The sequence below is a fragment of the Anser brachyrhynchus genome, assembly GCF_964034855.1.
Source record: "Anser brachyrhynchus genome assembly, chromosome: 2".
NCBI lineage: Eukaryota > Metazoa > Chordata > Aves > Anseriformes > Anatidae > Anser > Anser brachyrhynchus.
In genome coordinates this window covers 137,778,599-137,793,167 of record NC_137695.1, presented here as the reverse complement: position 1 = coordinate 137,793,167, position 14,569 = coordinate 137,778,599, and the positions used below count along the sequence as shown (strand labels likewise).

The window sequence follows — 14,569 nt, the reverse complement described above, 5'->3', positions numbered from 1 at the left end:
GGGCGGAAGAAAACAAGCTGCAGGATAATGCTTTGGTTTTCAATTACCAGAGTGAGGCAAGAGTCACAAGGCGCTGTCGACAGCCCCATCTGCTCGGACGCTCCTCGGTCTGCTGTGAAGCAAGAGCTCGCTCTTTATGTCCTACCCAAATACCACTTTCTTCATTAGGCCGTTTGCAATTTTAAACAGAAGGAACAGGCAATGTTCAGCGAGCCTAACGCTCTTCCCGGTTTGAAGTCTGCTATGGATGTCCTTGCAGCTTCCAACACAGACCAAACAGCGGGGAAAAGGACAGGTACCTCCAACCTGCTACATCCCAGACAGGTACATCCAACCTGCCCCGCTGCTACTCGTCCCACACACCGTGTCAGCAGCCACCAGCTTCAAGCAGGCAGCAAACGGCGCTGAGAGCCCAACGCGCTCCTCCGGGCGAGCCGCCGGTGGCCTTTACGGGGACAAACAATGCTTTTTCTTCATTGCTTTCCCACTAGAGCCGGTCTGAAGCTGCACACAATTTGCATGCGCAGTGAAAAGCCCAGATGGTCATTAGAAAGCTGATGAGAAGTTTCCATCGAGCTGTGCCCGGGCATGCACGCGCAGGAAGTTAACTTCTCCTCGCCCAGCCTGCGCCAGCTCTGCGGCAAGTCCAGCAAGCGCGGTCTAGCGAATGGGACCTGATTTTCAGAAGTCCCATTTTGTGGAGACCAAGGGGGTTCTGCTGCTCCACTCTTTGTGCTCATTACAGCTGCAATCCAAAGGTAACAAAAAATGGGAAGTGTTCCTTCAGTCTTTGCTGAAGCAAAATATGAAAGCGTCACTTATAAATTTTATCAACTCAGTACAGTCTGTACTGCTTTCTTTTTTAAACCAATATGGAAGATTGATGCAAACAAAAGGGATAGTTTAGGATACCTCAACACCAGTTCTCCACCTTATACCACCTTAGGAAATCCATTTAACACCCTGTTACTGATGGATAGTCAGCTCGATCACCTCGAAGTAAAGCTCACGTTCAGCCATGACTCACTCGGCGGAACAAGCTGCTCACTCGCTTCCAGGCGTGCTCCACTGGAACACGCAGCCGAAGGTTTCCATTTTGCTGGAGAAGGTTGTCATTCATGACATTATGCAGTGCTGAAGGAGCCAAACAGATTAAATGGACATCTGCCTTCCTAGTCTGCTATAAAAAAGTGGTTTAATACCAAGCAGTGTTTAACAGTAAAACTGTCTGCAATTACTGCTCTATAATCTGTGAGTAATCAATCAATCTCAACGCTGAACTTTCATTATTGCTTCTCTGTAAGCAGCTGGAAGAATTTCCAGGGCACATACTCCCTTTTTATACCCCAAAGCTAAAGATGAATTAATCACAGATTCAGTCAGCATTCGCAGCGATCCCAGCACACGTTAAGTCTCAGGCTTGTATTCTCAAAGCAAAGCGCAGAAGATACCATAAACCCCCCAGTTAGGGCAGCCATTTGCCACATTATTTCCCTCCTGGATGCACTATTGTAATAAAAACACAGTGGCTTTGCCAAAGGAGAGCGGTGTATCCTCATCTTCCCTCCTTTTGAAACCCCAGCACTGCAGGAGGAGGTGGCGGTGGCCCCGGAGAGCTGGGCTGCTCCGGCTGCAGCCATCCCGGGCAGCAGCCTCCAACTCCACGGCTTTTCCAGACTTGTTGCTTGATGTTGTAATGACTCTGGGATTAAGACTGTCATGTTGGGGATTCAAAGGCTTACTTCATTCCTTTTAACAACCTAATCCGTGCTGACACGTTTTTGTTAAGATGTAAGCATCCCTCACTCACAGAGCTACACAGACCTGGCTAGCAACAGCTCCGCGGGCACACGGCTGATGGCCGTGCCCAGGGGAACAAGAGCAGCTTCCCTGGCAGGGAAACCAAGGCCAAGAAGGGGACGTGGGCCCTCTGGCCGAGCCACGGGACCAGGGTTGCAGTAAGGCTGATGACAGGTAGCTCCAGGGACTCGCCGCACCTTGTGGCAGGTCACACCTGGATTACCCTACTTCTGGAGCTGCGCGGATTAATGCCCAGCCTTTAAATATTCCTTTATTGTGTTGCACGGTGTTCCCTTTGGTATACAAAGCGCATGACTAGCATCTGTCACCTGTCCAGCCCTTCATTCTCTTCCCAAAACAAGGATTTAATGTGGCAGAGTCTCTTGCATCATTTGGCTGGGGCAGACAGGCTGTCCCACAGACGTGTGAGTTACACCATTTAATTGAGATGCAGCAAAGGTGAAACCAGTTCTCTCTAACTGGGACACTGACAGCGGGTTTCACACATCTCAGCTGACAGCTAATTTAAAGGCAGCTCCTGCCCCACATATTTACTCACCAATAAACCCTGAGCCTCTGGCAAGTACGCAGCATCGCGGCTGGTCTGGACAGGGAGCCCAGCACCTGCTGCTCGGCAGCCACCCGAGCTCGATGGTGGCTCCTGCATGGGATGGGGCTTTCAGCTGGCCTGGTAGAAAGTGCCTTGGCTTAAAAGACAGCCTTGGACGAAACCTAAGGAGTTTTTCAAACCTCTCATCTGCATCTGCTCCTCCTCTCGGTGCCACTTTCTGCTTGGCACAGGGAGGTGAAGGATCAAAGTGGTGACCCCAGGGGGAACTGCCACGTGTCCTGTGGTGTGCCACGGCAAGCACACGCTGGCAATGGACTTGGATAACTGGATTTTGTAAGCAAAGGCATTTCATAAAGTCATTACCATAAGTCCATCAGCTTTACTGAAAGCCCGTGGCCACTTTCATGAGCACAGCTGGTACCTGAGCGGTGAAGTGAGAGACACGGAGTGAGCTTCTGGGGCTGCAGGGCTGCAGAGAGTGCCCAGAAGGCATTGCCTGTCAGCTGGCAACACAAAATCAACACTCATGACCATTTCTTTCCCTCTCGGTATCACTTACACAATTAGCATAATCACTACAGACAGACTTTACCTCTCATTTTGAAGCCACAGGCCTCGTGCAAGGTTATTCATTTCAGGGCTTTAATGGAGCAGCACTCTCAGGTGAGACTGAGAAGATGGGGAGACAGTCACTGTGTATTTCAGTCACGCATCTCAGAGCAGTTAAATTTAGGACCAAAAGCTCCTTCTACAGATCAATGGCTGCTCGCAGTCCTGGTTTTAGGTGTCCGAACTCAGACTCTTCCAACCAAAACCAACCTATTAATGAAAACATCCAGAGAGAACGTGTTCTTTCTAAAGTATTTAGCATCTTCAGGAAGTGCTCAATCTGACTTCCAGGAGGAAAAAAATAAAAAGGTAATCCCCTGGAGCCACAGGGCACAGCTAGCAAAATTCCTGTTGTATACAAGATGCAAACCAACAGTTTAGAGCTGAACACAAGTTAAACTCGGGTGTCAATCTCTGAAATGAAATGGCACCTATAAAGTCAGGTTCCAGTTGGTCTGAACGAGTTTTGAAATAACACAGTGGAGAGGCACTTTGCAAAGCCAGCAAATCTTCTGCATTTTCCAAGGGAACAATTACTGCGACAACAGGGCATTTACGAGGCTTAGAAAGAAACCTCAGGATCTCAGTGCTGCCGTAAGCTGCACTGAAAAAAACCCAAACCCTACGCCTTCAGAGCGCAGCCCCATACTTTTGCAGCTGATGGTTCCAAGAAGGGCTCTCTGTTTATTGGTAATGACACTTTCTAACCCAACCGAGTAGGTGACTTGTCCCTGGGCTTGGACAGCGGGTGCTCATTTCTCTGGATGCTGTATAAGGAAGGAAGAAAAAGCAAGCGCAGCATAACTCCTGACTGCAGGCTTCTTTCAGCGAGGAAAGGCTGTATTTCTCTGGCCGTGCACAACAGCAGCTATTGCAGCTCTGTGCTACACAAGCACCCAGACATCGCTGTTTTGCGACTAAATGTGCAGACCTGGCTGTATAGAAAACCAGCTCTTCTGGCACGTAGTACTGTGCTAATTAGCCAGCAAAATTCGTAAACTTTTTACCCCCTTGAATGCTGCTTATAGTCTTTTGATAGCTGCTATTGTTTCACACTTGGAGCACTATGACTCTCTTCCAGTTGTTAATTCCACCCTGCATAGCCATTAAACAAATGGTAACAGATATCAGATTCCTTCCTCAATACCATCCGCTGTGTACAGGGGAGTGCACACCGAACGCATTGCTTTAGAAATAAGATTCTCCACGTGCCACTTTGAAAATAAAAAAAGGATCAAAACTAAAGGAGTAGCTAAAGTGTGTTACAGTAATCAAAATCCACAAGGTACGTGACTATTTAGACTTGCATTATCTCGGAAGGATGTAATGCTATATAAAACCCAGAGACTGCATAAACATATTTTGCTTTCTCACGCACAACGAGAATGAAGTGTAATCTATTAAAGCTTAAAATTAAACATCCCATATCTTTCATGCAAAGAGACAGAAACCACTCAATTGTTCAAAATTCATAGTTCTTCACTATGTAAATTTGGCTTTGCTCTAAAAAAAAAAAATCAAAAAAAAAATCAACAAAGGCAGTAAGACTGGCATCCAAATGCAAGCGAGACTCCTTCTTGAAATTCTGCAACACAGCTAGCATCAGAAGCCTCCCAGGTGTGAAATGAGAAACTAATGGAGTTTGCTAGTGGTGAAAAGAATCAAACCAGAATTGCATGGCAGGAAAACTGCTGCAGTTAAACATGCTGATTATCATTTTAGAGACATTTACCTACTAAATCCTTCATGAACCATAAATATATGCTCTTCTGTAAGAGCAGTGTGTACCTATCAATTACAGAATAGTAGAAAAATTGACCTATAGTCAACCTGTAAACGTGAAATGCACTTGTGTCAAAAAGTGCTCACAGTTTCTAGTAATTATGCACCTGTTCTGCCTACGGACAACAAGGACCTGTTCCTTCAGCATAAGGCAGCACTCCTGCTCCTGTTCCTGTGCCACCTTCTTCTCTTTTGAGTCAGGCTATTGATAAATGCCCACGCAGTATGAAGCCCCCTAAGGATACCTGCATATAATGCATTTACCAACAATGGTGTCCTGGTCAGCAAGATGAAATTACCTTACAGTGGCTTAGAAAACCTTCCGAGAGGGACATATTGTCCTAATGTAATAGGAGGCTGTGGGAACAAACAAGCTGAGAACAAAACAAGACAATTATACAAAAGCCACTTCCCAGCTAATGTCTGAGAGGCAATTACAGGATATCAGCGTGCTTCCTGGCCCCAAGCTGAAGCACCATCACTGTTCTTCAGTGATAGGGGAAAAGGAAAAGAAAAAGGCATAAACAAGCATGGAGAATTCGAAACCCCTTCCTGGGGAGTCCCCACTGCCCACAGGGCCAGGCGCAAAGTGGGGGATCCACCTCCAGGCAAAGACACACTTTTTAAGCAGACATTTGCCTTGAGGTCAGTGTCTAAAATCCTGTTTTAATTGCTGGAGCTCTAGTCACTCCAAACAGTGGAGCCCAGGGTCCAGTTCAGCTTCTTAATCACTGGTATGCAGTCCTGCTCGGGATGCCCAGCTGCCCTGCCTTGCCTCCAGCTCCTGCTCCAGGACATGCACCTCCTGCAGGTCCCATCACACCCTCCAGGGCTTTGCAGACCTCCCCAGTGCCTGAAGGTATCCCAGATGGCACAAAAAGTTAGTATCAGGGCACTGAAACCAAGCAGAAGCAGTGTCCAGACCTACTGGCTGAAATGCAAGCTCAAGTGTGAGGCCCACACTTGGGCATCTGCAAGTAGGTGCCTAAGTACAAGCATCGGCTTCACACAGGAAAAACCCTCTGTGAGGTCTGGAACAGCAAAGCCTTTTCAGCACAAGACAATCAAAAGCTTCATGGTAAAATAACCAAGTTTCTATATAATCATAGAATGTCCCAAGTTGGAAGGGACCCACAAGGATCATTGAGTCCAGCTCCTATATGGCAAATTACTCGCTCAAGGTCAGCTTTCCGAGAAGCACTTTAAGCCTTGTTTAGGTCTTCCAGAGTCCACCTCCACTACTCGGAAGCTCCTCGCACGGTCAGCACAACAAGGCCTGGGCCAAACCTGTCATTCCTCACAAGAGCAGCCACCAGCTCCTCACCCCCTGCCTCCATGACACGTCCATCCCTGTTGGAGGCCATGGGAGCACAGGGTGCTACAGCAGGTACAGCTTCTTCTGGAAAGGACAATCCTCCTCCCTTTTGCCACTGTGAGAAGCTAAAGGTGGAAAAGAGGAAGGTGTCCTTCTTATCAGGCTTCAGAGGCCTACAGAAATGACATGCAGGCTGCAGTCCTGAGCTGGATCCTCAGCCAAGTGGAGCACTACCAGCTGCCTGCTGGTGGTATTAAAACCCCTATAGATCTTCTACTTCCAGAGTTTCTCATCGTACAGCTCACCAGCAATACCTTTGCAGAGATTAATGGAAAATCTTGGTGAACGATTCACTTTTTTTCTTCAAGGCCAGAAAGACAGGCCCAGGCTGGAGTTGCACAGGCTGATACGTTACAGCTGAGGTTTCCCTCTCAGCTGGATTAAGTCACATTTTGGCCAGGCAGGGGGACTGATGATAGCTTTCCCCTCCTCAACAAGGTGCTGATGAAAGCTCCAAATAAACCTTCCAAGATAAATGTTATTAAGACATTTTTAGGGTGTAGGCACACCCCAAAACTCATAAACCAACAAGAGGGCTTTTGTTCTGCTGACTGTAGGGTGACCATTTCAGAGAACTCCACTGAAAGCTAACAAGGACTACCTATTTCCTTCCTTCCCAGGTTCTCAAAAACACTCACAATGGTATTTTTTTTTCCAAGTATAAATCAGACTGCCTACTAATACACCACAGCATGACATGTAGAATGCAATTTGTACAGGCAGTAAAAAAAAAAGGAAAAAAGATGCATGACTGTACTCCATACTGCACTCACTTATACTGAAGGCAGGCATTTTGCTTTACTACAGTAATTCTAAGGGGATAAAGGGACAACTTTAGAAAAAATAAAGTTCTATGCACCAAAAAAAAACAAAACAAAAAAACAACCAAACCTTCCCAAAATCCAACCACCACCAAGGAAGGACAAGTCCCTGATTTTAATTCCTGTTTACTCCTGAGGTCTGTGATTAAGTTAAACATTGGAGCAATTACATTTTGTGCAAGTAGCACGTAAGCTTTCCTGCATATACAACTAGAAAGGTTTGACAGCTTCCTACAGAACAGGCTTTCCCACAGGGTTTTTTTTATTTCTTTTTAATACAAGTACTTCTTGTAAGGAACAGAAAACAATACACAAACTCCTCACGACACCTTAAGGACAGAACAGGGGCTGTGGGGGGACACGGATTTTTTGTTATCTTTATCTGGTTTAGAAAGCTTTCATATCCTTCTAAATTTCCTTGATTTTCACATGTAGTTGCTACAACAACAACAGTAACAGATAACTAGAAGGCATTAGGAAGGAGCACACTCTACGCACATTCTGTCGTTTTATGGCACAAAACACATTCTCAGTTTAAACTCGCTCAATGAACTCTATTTTCTGGGCCTACAATTTCTCCTGTGTGAAGTGAGACATCATCTAAATGTTTCTACTCCTTTCAAATACGTGGGAAGGATGTGCCTGTGTCTTGCTGATAAAGCCAATGTACCTTGAACCAGTAGCATTAAATCGAGTCTCTCTTTGGGAAGGAATGAATGTTATTTTCAAAACTGATATAGGATAAGCGCTGAGTGTAAGTTTAGACCTACTTATTTTGTGGTGATATTCCCCAATAGCAAAAGCCTGAGGCTGCTGACAAGTAAAAAAGAGCTTTGTTTTATTGGCACTCCTGCCTCTTTGGCACCTCAAATGAAACCCCCAGCACATCAGAGCACAGGGCTCTGCATATTCCTGTAAATTTATACGTTGCTGAAATATTGAAGCCAAAGCAGACAGCTCTTCCCCCCTGAGAAATAATTAAATCGCATTAGGAAAAAAACAAAAAATTAGAACAGAGATAGCCTAAAAACCTATATTAGACACTAATTGAAAAAGATAGAAAACCAAATAAGTTTAGGAAAACATTAACCTTAATTATACTGTGAAAATCCATGGCTGTTAAACAATCATCCTCATCTGATACTTACCTTATTATGGGGCTTAAGTAAAACTGAGTACATGGCTCAAGGGAATCCTTGCTTAAAAATTAAACATAAGTAAACTGAAGTACAATAAGCGCCCATGATTTAAAGGCAATACTCTTAAGTACAGTCATGAAACAAAAGTCATCCTACAGTATCTCATTTGAGATTGTGCTTGTAAAGATACACCATTAGAGAACCTAATCTATTAGCAGAGTATGCCGCAATTCCTGCCAAGCTGTTTGATAGAAACCAGGCACTGATACAACCTAATCTGTACAACTTCCCATTAGCAATACCACTTCCTAAAAGGAAGGCATTAAGGTTGAAGGGCTCTCACAGCAGCTCCCGCAATTCACTACACAGAGGAAAGCAAATCGAGCAGAATTACTTTTCTAAGAGGCAAAATGATCATTCCAAGATGCCTTTTCCAAAGCAGAATTATTTCACGCTCCTTACCAGAGACAGACTTGTAGCACGCTATAGGATTTGCGAGTAATTTACCTATTTGCTTTTTACAGGCACTCGAATGAGACTTATTATCCAGCCACCCTCCTTCTACTCTAGCTCTTGGCCACACCGAACATAACGCTGCTGTCACTTCTGGATCAGATAAAGAGAATTAGGTGCTCGCTCACTGCTGGGCCAAGAAATATTCTGACACAGCACAGATCCGTATTTTTCTCTCCACAATCTCACTGAAGACTACAGCCTTCTTTTATGCAGCTGAAGTATCAAGTTTTAGCAATGAGACCGTAACACTGAGCTCTTAGTGCTCGCAGCTCTTGAAACTCAGATTACCAGGAAAAAATGCTCCTCTCTTATTAGCCCCTTATTATGAAATAGCTATTCATAGATTCCTGAAATACCTGCAATTCTTTTCATTCACGTTGAAGAAACTCTTATAAAGCTTAATGAATTGCAGAAACATTATATGCTAACAAAGGCAAGATGCTTCACGAAACAGGAGGAATGTTCATTCAGTATCTCACAGCTCCCAAGAAAGCTACACAGGAAGTTAACTGCGTTAAAAAGGTGTATTTGTATAAAAACTTTATATAAAATATATATAAAGGATAATAAAAGCAGAATAACATAGCTTTATAACGTATGCACTTTCTAAAAGTGAACAGTTTAAGCTAAGTTATGGAAAAAATACGGATCTATGGTAAAATGCTTGTAGTTTCCATACAAATATTTCATTAACAATTTTATATTTTCCTTGTCATGTTCTGCAAAAGGCTGGTGAAGCAGGGTGATGTGGCACACCCGCGGAAACCCTACATGCAAATTATATTTTGTTTTCAAGCTCACACAACACCTTTCAGGGCTGCAATGCCTTGGCGGATCTGAGAGGGCAGAGGTCCAAGGCTGACACTTTACTTGGACAAGGGGAGGGGAAAAAAGTTCCCCTGCGTATCCTGGCTTTGTAAACATTACACAAGCAGATGTCACACACTTCGAGGGACAAACACGGGTCACATCAGCCAAGTCACCGCACCAGGACGAGCTGGAAATCAGCTTCCTCAAAAGGCGTAAATACAAGGAAAGCAAGAGAGGAAGAAAGGAAAGAAACGACATACTAGAGCAGGTGCAATAAAGGAATGTAGCTTCTCTTCAACAGAGTTCCTCAAATTTTACAGTAGCAAAAGCCACCTACTAGCAAAGACAAGTGACATAAAAGCTGAGCAACTGCAGCAACAAAATGCGATGAATAAAACTGTGATTGCAGAAAGGCAGCTTTTCATCACTGATATACCCCAAGCAGATAAATTATGGTGAAAGTCCTATTACATGGAAATTCAGCCACCTGGGGATTCAAACTGTTAGCAGCCAGATCTATTTTTAATCACGCTCGTCTGCCAGCCCTAACGGCAGAGAGGGAAGGATTTGGCGAAGCCCAAGGTGGTTCTGCAAACCCTCTGGAATGGAGTAGGACTTACCAAGGGCTTTGGAGGCACAGCCTTGCTGCCCTCATGGGGTACGTACCCCAGAATCATGCCGGTGTCCCAGTCCAGGGGCAGAGCAAACAGCTTTGGAGAGACAAGGAGAGAGCAAATCTCCCCATCCGTGGCTTGCAGCACATGGGGAGCACACACTGCGGATGCCCAGGCTGGAAAGGCAAATGCTGCTCTGGGCTAACCACTGACGTGCCACCCAGAGCCCAGCACGGTTCAAAATGCTGGCCTGTCATCTCAGCTGATAACCACAAGGAAAAAGGTGTGAGAGGGAAGGGGATGACCCAAACCCGGTCATGACACACGCTGCAGGGCAGAGAATGATGAGTAAAGAGGGGTGAGGTTGCCTCAGGCTTCCTCGAAGCACCCAGCTTGGTGTCGCACTCTATTCCTGGAGAGTTTGAGGCACTCTGTGTAATAGATTTTAGCAAGCTGTTTTTCTAAAGCTGAACTACAATCCAGGAATTTTAAGCTAAGTACAACCCACCCCAATAAACTAAACCTCAGCTGTGCCTAATCGATAGAGGACACGACACCAATACTCACCTGTCAGGAAACAGGACAGGATCAGAAACAAGAGCGACTTCCAGGGATGCTGAGTAGTAAGACCAAAATTAAGGCAGAGGCCTCAGTCCAGGCACCATGAGCAGCATCAGCACTGGGAGGCCCAACCCTGTGACACCACTGGAGTCCATGTGCCCGGCCTCTGCAGCACTGGACCAGCACCAATGTGCATGTGTAATGCACATTGCCAGGTGCTGTAAGTACAATCCCAGCAGCTAACAGCTTTCGCCCCAGGCCCAGAAGGAACACCCTTTCTTCCAGTCAGCGCGGTGAAAACTTGTCAAGACTCACAAACTTGTGCCACTTGAGTTCCCTCTCCGAAGGGCTGGCCAAAACAAGTGAGCAGCTCGTACAGAAATCTCATGTGGAGCTACTCATCTGTTCCACCAAGACAACCCCGAGTTTGTCTCCAGTGATCTGCATCCCCCCTTGGAGCTGCATTCATAACTTTCACTGCTAAACGCAGCACGTAAATTGCCTTTGGTTTATATAATTTGATTCACTTTATTTATTAATTTATTTTTAAGCAGCAGCAGTTCCTAGGATGAACCTACGAGGCTGTCAGCTTCCTCTTCCCTGCATTTGTCAGCTGCTCCTGCTCAGCCTGGGCTAGGCAGGCACAGCCCTTGGTGGGATTTGCTTCTTCCACAGCCTTTTCAATGAAATATGGTTTGGATAAAGCAGCCCGTGCAGCACTGCTCCCTAAGTGCTTGTGTCCTCTGGTGCCGGTATTGAATTTCGTACCATTCTGTCCTCTCTCTGGAGCAATAATGTTGCCTACATTATTTTGTTCATAAAAAAAATAAGTAAATAGCCAGCAGCCAAGAGCGTGCTTTGGCCATTGCTGGAGCCATCCAAAACCATGCAACAACTTCAGGGAACATTTTAACACAGTCAGCAAACCCTGCGAGCAACACAGTGGGTCAGCTTTGGCCCACTGCCCTGGTACTTTTGGATTAGGACCTGCCCGCAACCTACGACTCTGAGCTTGGACCTCCATCAGATGCCCTCATCCACACCTCACGTTATGCACAAGGAATCCAACTAGGGACACCACCGGGGCTTGCTTAGCACACTGAGCATGGAGCATGGGATTAAGTCAGGGATTGCACCTGATCTGATGTGCTTTTTGTTGTTGTGGGGTTTTTGTTTGTTTGTTCTAATTCATGCTGTAAAGGATTGCTCATAAAATACAAGTTCTCTTCATTATTTATTTACTTCCCCCCTTACTTATTGCAACACCAATTACTGTAAGACATTACACAAGTATGTGCTTGTGCTTTAAACCTCTGCAATCTTTATTCAGTGCCCAACTACCACAATTAAGAGGTCCTGAAGGGTGGCATAGGTGCAAGCGTAATACGTGGAATCCACCAAACTGAACATCACCACCAGCCTCCCCAGACCACAGCCATTACATGTAGCTAACACACGAGGCCCAGTGGGAACCCAGCTTATACCCGTCACAACACGAACTGTATCACAGTCCCACAAAGTTTTATTTTTAAGGTCAACCATCGTAAGAAGCTGAAGAGCCAAGCAAAGTGAGGGACAAACTGCTATTTAGTGCTATGCAACCAAAACACTTTCTTCAACAGCATCTAACACAGTTGTAGGTAAAGCGAACTGAAACTGTGGTTGTCCTAAATCCCAGCACAACTAAGACCATGCAGAGCTAAACACACGCACTGGCAGACCCTGACTCCTGCAACAAGGACCCATGGCGAGTGAAACCTCGTTCCCTTGATGAGGAAAATCCTCAACGCTCCTGATCCAGGCGAGCTTTAGGAACTGAGGCCATGTGGCCAACCTCTGGCCCTGGCCCACATGCAGAAGAGTATTAACAAATCTCTTTCAAAATGCATCCTAATGAATGAAAAGTTTTGCTGTGCAGCTGTACAGGACACACTTTGAAGCATTTCCTCTCTCTGCTGAGAAGCCACCTAAACTTCTGCCTGTCCCTGACATGCCTTATTTCTTTTCATTGTTCAGTGTTCGTTCCTCTAAAATGAAACTAGGAGAGAAAAAGATGTGTATGTATCTATTATTAAAACAAGTAACAGGTTAGCTCCCTTTGTCATGTTTTCACTCTGTGAGATAAACAACAAAACCTTTCTGTATTCCTCTTTATACACGAGGTTATTTCATCCTTCAGTGTCTCCAAACTACAGTGTTTGTAAGATCTCTGACTGCTGCAACACAAACTCGACTCCAGTCGATGGCATTTGCTCAGATAAAACCAAGAACAAAAGTTTCTATATTTTTTTAATGGAAATTAGGAAATTCTCTTTTGCTCAGAAGCAAAGATTTTTGCTATTTACATGATCTACATTCTGCTGCACTTCTTGAATACTCAACAGCGAACAGCCTGAATCCCAACTCTCCAATTTTGGTGGCAGTAACTAGTAATATTGATGTGGTGGAGGGGACGAAGCAAACAACACCGTCTGGGGGAAAGACAGAAGGAAGAAAAATACATCACACGGCAGTGATATAGCTTACAAAACTACTTTTTCATATACAAATTCAGACGTTTTCTGTGAAGCCTTAAGCTACATCTTTTCATCAAAGGGACACCAGCAAAGCTGCAGCCTGTTCATTTACACATCGCTTCCCTTTGCATTCCACCAGGAGCGCATTAAGCTTCCCCGTAACTTAAGCGGATGCAAGGCGAATGTTTGCTTCAACAAAACCAGGCTCCCCGGGCCCCAGTCCCGATTCTCCCAGCACCTGTCCCACCAGTGCAGGAAAGAAGTGGCCGATCTGCCCTGAGCACACGATGGGAAGGGCACCGAGCACAGGCACCGCAGCCCCGCTCTGTTGTTCACCCGCACACGCGGCGTGCTCGAAGCAGCCCTTGCAATTTACTGTATTGCATGAATGCCTGCTAGCTACGGGATGAATTATGCATCTGGGATAGCACCGGTTTCTATTTTCGCCACGCTGAGACAGTCATGTGCAGCTGAAGGACTGAATTCTATTTTCTTCCGAGCAAGAGACTTAAAATAAGTCCGATGCCTGAGGGTGGGAAAGTGGCTCAGGCTATAAAGCAAGAACCTTTTCACTTTGTTACCAGAGTTCCTAATTTAATGGAACTGGGGTAATGGGTAGCCAATTTAAAGCAGGTGGTTTCGTTTAAATATTAACCCTCGTGGTGCATAAGGCTTCATTCAAAGGGGAAGTTCAACTGCACAGTTACAGTTTACAAAACAAGTGCAATGCAGCGGAGAACCGAGTTGTAATTACACTCTTCAAAGTTACTTTTAATCCTCAAAGTTTCGTATGCTGTGGTTTCTTAAGAAAAATAAAGCCTCGCACAGTACACAATGACTGACAAAGGAAATTAACACAGTTCCTTCTGCAAAACTGCACGGAATTGTTGGCCTTTTAAAGGGCAAAAGCATCTAACTCAATCTGGCTCCATTATCTGTATGGATCATGCTGATGCATGGAAATCCTTGAACTGCTAGGCACTAGAAACTTTACATTTGAAAATGTGAAGTCCCTAACTTCTGAAAGGCAATTCTGCAGCAAACCACCACCTAATGCATCAGCAAAACACCACTGAACAACCATTTCTTTTTTAAAGACCCAGCAGCACACCCCAAGCTGTAGCTGGAGGCTAGATTGCTAGACCATAACTGACCATGCACAGCATAATCAGTTAGACTTTGAGGTGAATCTTTTCATTTGGTAAGTTGTTACCTTGTTTGCTGTTTCTCAACAAACAAAACAGCACCATTCTGGCCAATTTTTTTTTTTTTAGCTTCCCATTGTCCTGCCTTTTTCCCCTTGTAACATAAGATGCTTCTGTATATAAATGGAGTTTTGCCCTTCCAATCAAACAGCCATAATGCACATGGCTGAATTACTGTTTTCTTGCTCTGTAGAAAATCCTGCCCACCCCAAAAGTAACCAACAACTCTACACATATTTGCACGGCCCAT

General features: G+C 45.2%; 1 protein-coding gene across 1 annotated transcript in view; it reads right to left on the bottom strand.

Annotated features, from left to right (window-relative positions):
• The window catches only part of SDC2 (syndecan 2), a 58,555-nt gene that overhangs the window by 27,022 nt on the left and 16,964 nt on the right, over positions 1 to 14,569 (bottom strand). The gene's annotated exons all lie outside the window — the stretch shown is intronic.